This window comes from Hirundo rustica, chromosome Z, assembly GCF_015227805.2.
Source record: "Hirundo rustica isolate bHirRus1 chromosome Z, bHirRus1.pri.v3, whole genome shotgun sequence".
Lineage (NCBI taxonomy): Eukaryota > Metazoa > Chordata > Aves > Passeriformes > Hirundinidae > Hirundo > Hirundo rustica.
Window position 1 is genome coordinate 6,262,637 of NC_053488.1, and position 7,231 is coordinate 6,269,867.

The window sequence follows — 7,231 nt, forward strand, 5'->3', positions numbered from 1 at the left end:
GGATGGACACTGAGTGCTGTGTCCAGCTTTGTCCCCTCAGTTTAGGATGGACACTGAGTGCTGTGTCCAGCTCTGTCCCCTCAGTTTAGGATGGACATTGAGTGCTGTGTCCAGCTCTGTCCCCTCAGTTTAGGATGGACATTGAGTGCTGTGTCCGGCTCTGTCCCCTCAGTTTAGGAAGGACACTGAGTGCTGGGTCCCCTCAGTTTAGGAAGGACATTGAGATGATTGAGTGAGTCCAGAGGAGGCAACGAGACTGGTGAAAGATTTGGAACACAAACCGTGTGAGGAAAGGCTGAGGGAGCTGGGGTTGTTTTGCCTGGAGAAAAGGAGACTCAGAGGTGATCTTATCACTCTCTACAACGGTGGCTGTAGACAGCTGGGGGTTGGTCTCTTTCTCCAGACAGAAACTGACAGAACAAGAGGACACAGTCTCAGGCTGAGCAAAGGGAAATAAAAGCTGGATATGAGGAAAAAGTTTTTCACAAAAAGAGTGATAAGGTTCTGGAATTGTCTGCCTGGGGAGGTGGTGGAGTCACCATCCCTGGACGTGTTTAAGAAAAGACTGGATGTGGCACTCGATGCCATGATCTAGTTGAGGTGTTAGGGCATGGGTTGGACTTGATGATCTTGAAGGTCTCTTCCAACCTACACATTCTGTGATTATTTAAATCATGAAAAGCGCCCAAGTTTACAACCTAAAGCACGCCTTACTTCTGCAGACAAAGGTGAAGATAAAATTATCCACACTCAATGAGTGGAGCAGTATAACTAAAATGAGGTCACTATTTGCCTTTTTAAGCAGATAGTTTTCTGCTGATTTAGTGATAGATATGTGTTACTGATGTTGCACTAATATATAAGTATTGCTGTATTATGTGCTTTGCTGTTGCATTCCTTTTTATTGGCAATATCACATTTTCAGAGGCTTTTTCTAGCTGTGAAAAAATGTTGTTTTGTAAGTTCTGTTCTGTACTTATTAAGTTTTAGTTCAAGTACACCATTTATCTAAAACATTGTTCCTACTAGTAGGAGGAGGAAGCTGCTATATGCTAAAATAATGGTTTTGCCTTTTTTTCTTTTCACTTCTGTAGTGTTCAGAGTAAATCAAACTATAAATTTTAATTTTATTTGAGTAGGAGCCATAGCTTTCCCTCTCCCCAGTTATTCAAATGTAACATCTCTAAGAACAGCGAATCAACAAGTTTGCATTCCATTAAGTGTTTGGAGTAAGACATCATTTGCCTTCTGTGAGAGGCATGATCTCCTGCAGTCAAGACTGACTGCTTTCAGTACTGCAGCTTCCTCTTTCAGCAGCTCCGTGTAAAAGGCTGAAGCTTAGTCTTTCTTGGTTCAGTGTTGGTACAACAAATCCTATTCTCTCTTGGTGCTGCCTAGGGAAGTGGAAAAAGCAGTACCATTAACACACAGATTGTTAACAAAACAACTGGAAGTGAGTAATCCTTGCCAAGCAGTTGTGTGCCTTTATTGAGCAGGAGGACTTGTACTGAGCTTACCTTAGTGACGTCTTACAAAGTTTTCAGTACAAATGAGTGAGGTGAAAACCACCAATGGTGTGCAAGCCTTATGTGCAAATGCAGTACTGCTTTCCCTCATGTCAGAAGGGGAACATGACTTGCTAATGCACTATTATAATTTTGGAGGCTATAACCAGTAAGATACAGCATAAAGTTTAACTGTCTTACCTTCTCAATCCTCAACCATCCTGTTGCCTTTCCCAACTTATGATATTTAGAGTTGCCTTTGTAGAAAAAGTTTTCGCAGTTTGCTTTATATATTAATACTGCATGTGAATACTTATAATCCTGAAGTTAAGGATAAAATTAATCAGTTTATACAAACAATTTTCTGTAGTCCTCAAAGTGAATTTTGCCAACTTAGCAAACATATTTCTGAAATTTAAAATAAAGAATGGTAGGTACATTCTTATCTTAAGAGCTCAACAATCCAGCTGGCACATAAAAACATGGAGTGCAGTCAGTGTTGTGTGAAAGGCTCTGAACTATCTGCATATGAACTGCTTTTACAAAACATACCATAGGGTGAAACTGGAGTGTTTGTTCAAGCAAAGCTGCTGCAGCTGGTTGTGTGAAGGTTGTGTGAAGTGAAAGACTGAGGCTTTCTGCCAGCAGGTAACAAATCCACGGCAGCAGGGACAGAGGTCAAACCCAGCATCTTGGTCACCAACAAACTGTACTGAAAGGTGCATTCCAGTGGATTTTTTTTCTGTGTGCTTTTTTTCTGAGTGCTGAAACCTCTTAACGTGGGATTTTTTTTCTCAGCAAGTTTCTTGACTTCTAAACGGGTTTCATCTGCACCTTATCTCAATCCAGCAATAGCTCTCTGTTGATGAACATACCTGCCTACAGGTTTACAGTAGCAGTGATCCTTGTTCACCCCTTCAGCGCACCATCCGCTCTCCTCCGTCCGTGCCCAAGCGTCCCGGTGTCATTTCAGCGCTGCAAGCAGGACACATGCTGCCTCTCCTGCCGCTCCTACAGCTCCTCGTTTAATAGGGCGGGGGAAGAAACAGGGGTCACGGCCCGGCGTTCCCGGGGCGTGCCGGGGAGACCGCGCAGCGAGCCGGGCCCGATGGCGCCTCCCGCCCGCCCCGCCGCCATCTTCTCTGCCTCACGGAACGGGGGAAGCGCGGAGCGGGGCCCGCCCGGCCCGGCGCGGCCTCGGCCGGCACCGCCCTGCCCGCGGCTTCCCCCGCCGGACAGCGCGGAGCGGAGGCACCGCGCCGCGATGTGCCCCTGAGCTGCCGCGCTGCTCTGCGGATCGGGAGGGGCGATGTGCCCCTGAGCTGCCGTGCTGCTCTGCGGAGCGGGAGGGGCGATGTGCCCCTGAGGTGCCGTGCTGCCCTGCGGAGCGGGAGGGGCGATGTGCCCCTGAGCTGCCGTGCTGCTCCGCGGAGCGGGAGGGGCGATGTGCCCCTGAGCTGCCGTGCCGCTCTGCGGAGCGGGAGGGGCGAGGGGCGTAGGGAATGCGTCGCCTCACCGGAGGACAAGCAGACAAGCGGCAGCCATAAAGAGTAGTTTAAAAGTGCACCTCCGTGACTTTTTTTAACATTCGGACTTAGAAATGATCCTAAGAATGGATGAGTGGCATCTCAGGAGTGGTCTTGAGAAAGATGCCAGGAAGGGCCAGCGCAGGTCACCAAGGGAGCCTCAGCACCTCACTGGCACAGAGCAGAGCTGACTCTTAAATTAAATCTGCCTTGCCCTGGGCATCTGCTGTAGAAAGCCTTGCAGCGCCTGCTCCTCAGGCTTCCCAGTCCTCTTTTCCCTTTTCTGTCCAAGGATAATGGTGTTGCCTTGACAATCTTCAGGCAAGCCTGGTTGCCTCTGCAGATGGTGTCCTTTGGGCAAACCTCAACTGCTGGGCTTCATGGGACTGAAAAGGTCGCAGATTGCCAAGACAGAATGTCTAGTGCTCTGATTCTTGCACAAAAACTTGATCACCTCCAACAATTTCCTCTTTCAGTCCTTTGTTTCTTCCTTTGTTGTTTCCTCTGGCTTTTTTTTTTTTTTTTTTTTTTCCCCTTCTAGATAATCAGATTTCTTCATTTATCTTCTTTCTATGCATCAAAAACAATGTGCTGATTAAGTAAAACTGTGATACTTGAGTTATCACCATCATATTGCTCACTGGGCTTGTTTTTCCGGCCTTTTATCCTCTTCATTCAGCCTGTACCACCACCAGGCAGGAACAGTCTGAAGTGCCCAATGATGTTGAGTTGCTACATTCCTTCTTCCACAGGTCTTCTGTAAAACCCATGTCTGTTTATTTGGCGTTGAGTGATGGTGGAACACGGCAAAAATGTTTAAACAACTGTCTACAACATGTGACATGATCCTCATCTCTTTCCTCACCGTCCTGTGACTTGCATTCACTGAAGTATTTTCTTTCCCCTAGACACTGCTGACACCTGGCTACAGTAATATGCCAATTCCCAGTATCCACCATTAAAACTAACGAACTGTTGAAGCCTAGATAAATCACTTTAGTCATTACAAATAAAGATTAAGAAGGCTTAACTGAGTGTATGGCTCATTTTAAAAATCCTGCAGTAAATGCATTATCAGGAGACCTTTAAGTTGAGATCTCAGTGTACTTCAAAGGCCTCCTGTAACAGCTGGCAGGATTATTAATAGCTGCCACTACTGATTTAGGTAAAGAGTGTGTTTTCTTGGGGGATTTAACTAATGAGTCATGTCATTTTTTTCACCATAATTTTTATTTGTTTTGCTTTGAAATAAAGAAAGTTTCTGTTCATTAGACAGTATGCCTGGGTTTGATAGCTCCAAAGGGCAACCGACAGATTCTGGAATGTAAGGGTGGGAGCCTCAACTGGGATTTCACCATGACTTCAGTGGGTGCACACTGGCCACCATCACCTAATTAATGATCTGACTGATGAAGCTCATAGGCCAGGGTTACTAAATAGATAATGGCTTGGATGCTGGTACAGAACTCTACACATACGTACACCTGCCCTAACTCTTCAAACTGGAGGAGAAATCAAAATGGTTGTGTCAGATTTCGCAGGAACAAAATAGTAGTTTGATGCTGGCTGGATGCCAGGCACCCACCAAAGCCACGCTCTCATTCCCCTCTGTCAGCGGACAGGAGAAAGAAAATGCAACAAACGGTTCATGGGTTGAAATAGGCATCTGGAGAAGTCACTCACCAAATTGCAGGCAAAGCAGACTGAACTTGGGGATGTTAGTTGAATTGATTACTAACAAAATCAGGATAATGAGGAGTAAGACAAATCCTAAAAACTCCTTCCCCACACCCCTCCCTCTCTTCTACTTCCTACCTGTGCAGGAAAATAGGGGTTACAGTCAGTTCATCACAAGTGGTTCCTGCCACTGCACAGGGAGAGGGGTCCTTCTGCTCCTGACTAGGTCCCTCCCACAGGAGACAGTCCTCCACACACTTCTCCAATGTGAGTCCATCCTACAAGCAGCAGCTCTCCATTAACTGCTCCAGCATGGGTCCCTTTCCACAGGGTGCAGTCTTTCAGGCACAGTCTGCTCCATTGTGGGTCCTCCACAGGGACAAAAGTCCTACCAGGAAACCCGCTCCAGCATGAGCTGCTCTCTCCATGGGTCCACAGGTTCCTGCCAGGAGTGTGCTTCAACAGAAGTTCCACAGGCTCCTTTCAGGCGTTCATCTGCTCTGATGTGGGACTCCTCCAGGGGCTGCAGCTGGATCTCTGCCCCACCATGGATCTCTGCTCCACCATGGAACTTCATGGACTGCAGGGGCACAGCTGCTTCGCTGTGGGCTGCACCGTGGGCTGCAGGGGAATCCCGAGTCTGGTGCCTGGATCATCTTGTCCCCATCCTTCTCCGCTGACCTTGGTGCGTGCACGGTTGTTCCTCTCACACATTTCCAATCTGCTACATCTGCAGAGTAACTTTTTCATTTTTAATTCTGTTATCAGAGAGACCTTACAATCATTTCTGATTGGCCCAGCCTTTGCAAGCAGTGGGTCCATCCCTGAGCCAGCTGGCTTTGGCTTTGTCAGACATGGGGGAAGCTTCTGGCAGTTTTTCGCAGGAGCCACCTCTCTGTTAGCTTCCCTGCTACCAAAATCTGTCCGTGCAAACTGAATGTAGTGTTGGTATAGAAGTCTATACACATATACATATACCCTATCTCTTCAAGCTGGATGAGAAATTTCACAGAATCACAGAATATTCTGAGCTGGACTCACAAGGATTATCAAGTCTGAAGTGAATGGTCCATATGGGGATCAAAGTTACAACTTTGGCATTATTAGCACCATGCTGTAACGAACTGAGCTAATCTCATTTTGTGGCTTAAAATGGTTATGTCAGGCTTTGCAGGAACATGATCCCAAGCTGAGAAAATGTGCTTTCCTTTTGCAGCACCATCCTCCTACCAAACTGTGTGTTGCACTACTGCAGTTAGCCAAGGAAGATCTTTCTATTGTCATTGATTTAGGTCCCCTATGTTTGTTCGCCCAAACAGAGCATTTACTGTCTGTTTTTATTCAGGATTTTGGGTGACAGCTGCAGTAATTGTTGGTGTTATCATAGTGTTGGCCAAATTGCAGCAATGTTACAGGTGTCAGGATACTTACTTATTTTGAAAACTGCACTTTTCAGATTGTGTATCTTTCTTTTGAATGATTTCATGTTTTTTATGTTATATTCTACATACTGTTAAAAATAGCCTAGAGCATTGACATACCTAACTCTTGACAGCTGTAGTGGCATAATTTTTTCTACAGTCTTCAGTTAGAATGACTTAATTGACAGCAATGATTTTACAAAGTGTATTTTGGAATCCATAAGGCTCATTTGGAGTAAAAAATCCTTCTATGCAATGTAAAGATAACAGTCTTCACTTTAAGCTTTCAGAATGATATTTTTCACCAGCTGTTTACCACTTGTAAGTTTCTGTTGATTATGTAAGAATAGGATATTATTTCATTGATGGTTTAATCTGTCTGTATATTGGAGGTTTTTTAATGATGACACCTCTTTGAATTCAATGCAGTTACTTGAAATTTATGCTAGAATTAATAAAAACAGAAATATGCACCTAGCTCTAGATCCTCAAAATGCCAGATAGTGACCAAAGCCAAAGCATGGCTGAGCACATTGATACATCACAAAGAAAATCAACATGAAGAGAACATTGTTATCATTGCAGTACGGCTCTCAAATGTTGCAGAAATGCAAGAACTGTAGTTTCCAGTTGTTGACTGCTTTAACTGCATGATGTCATCTCAATGAAGTTTTCTCACTTTATGATTTAATATGTAATTGTATTGTCATGCCCTCTTTACTCTCAGAGTCCCTAGCCTTTACTGCACGGGACAAAATGTTATTTAGCAAGCAAGCAACTGGATCGTATTTTTTGCTTTCAGTTTCCCTTTCCCCAGTCATGCCTCCTATTCACATCTTCTAACCTACAGCAAAAGTCTCATGCTTGGAGGTTTGGATGCACCTATTCCTTGGATGCACCTGTCTCATCATTGGGATTCGCATGCTCTCTGGTCTGCATTCTACATCAGCGCACTTAGAAACAGTGCATGAACATGAGGCTGAAGAAACTGCAGTAAGTAGTGGCAGCAATTGAATTAACAACTCTTTTATGATGTAAAATATAAGCACATCAGCTACCTACTGTTTTCAAGTGATAGAATCATGGGTTAATAAAATAATGT

The 7,231-nt window shown here is 45.0% G+C and overlaps 1 non-coding gene across 1 annotated transcript; it reads right to left on the reverse strand.

Annotated features, from left to right (window-relative positions):
• Positions 1 to 1,582: 1,582 nt before the first annotated feature.
• On the reverse strand, positions 1,583 to 1,721 carry LOC120766014 (small nucleolar RNA SNORA47). Its single transcript, XR_005704556.1, has one exon. It is a non-coding gene; the product is annotated as a small nucleolar RNA SNORA47 (small nucleolar RNA).
• Positions 1,722 to 7,231: the final 5,510 nt, after the last annotated feature.